Consider the following 674-nt stretch of genomic DNA (forward strand, 5'->3'; position numbering starts at 1 on the left):
CACAGTATCTACAAAAATTAATACAGGTGTGTTTTTCCTAGGAAAAGGTCCAACTTTTCCTCAAATTCTTAAAGGAATCTGTGACCCAAACATGATCACAAACTATTACTGCGATTCAACTCTTTTTGCTCCAATTCCACTGCTCACCAAGGAATCTTTTCATTCCTAATTTACTAACAATACTAATTGCTAATTTGCCAAGTACCTTGACTAAAGGAAGGCAGTGTTCTGGATAGGAGGTTCAGGAGATCTGGTTAACTTGGAAATACACACCTCACTTAAAATGAGCAAACCGACATCTGGTTTCCAAATTAACCTCTTAACGAAATTGGTCCAGCATGAACCTGTCTCCTGTGGTCTGACCAAGTTTTTTTAACTTAAAACACTGAGACCCAACCTTGGACGGCAAGTGTCTTTTTCCCGGTTTACCTCTCCCCCTCTCTGAGGGCAGGGGCTGGGGTCTTGCTTAGGTGTCATCCCTAGTGCCTAGCACAGGGCCTGCCAGGTGGACAGGCCAGGGAGATCTGTTCATTACACACAGGAAACAAAAGCTCTTTACGCACAGTAGGGGAGGGGCAGGAGTTGTACACAACATGGCACTCAAAGAGGGGACGGGAACACCCGTGTGGTAGCATTTCCTTGGGTCACTGAGATGGAAGAAGTTACTCAAACAG

Source organism: Ceratotherium simum, chromosome 35 (genome assembly GCF_057802395.1).
Source record: "Ceratotherium simum simum isolate JZ-2026a chromosome 35, ASM5780239v1, whole genome shotgun sequence".
In the NCBI taxonomy this organism is placed as follows: domain Eukaryota; kingdom Metazoa; phylum Chordata; class Mammalia; order Perissodactyla; family Rhinocerotidae; genus Ceratotherium; species Ceratotherium simum.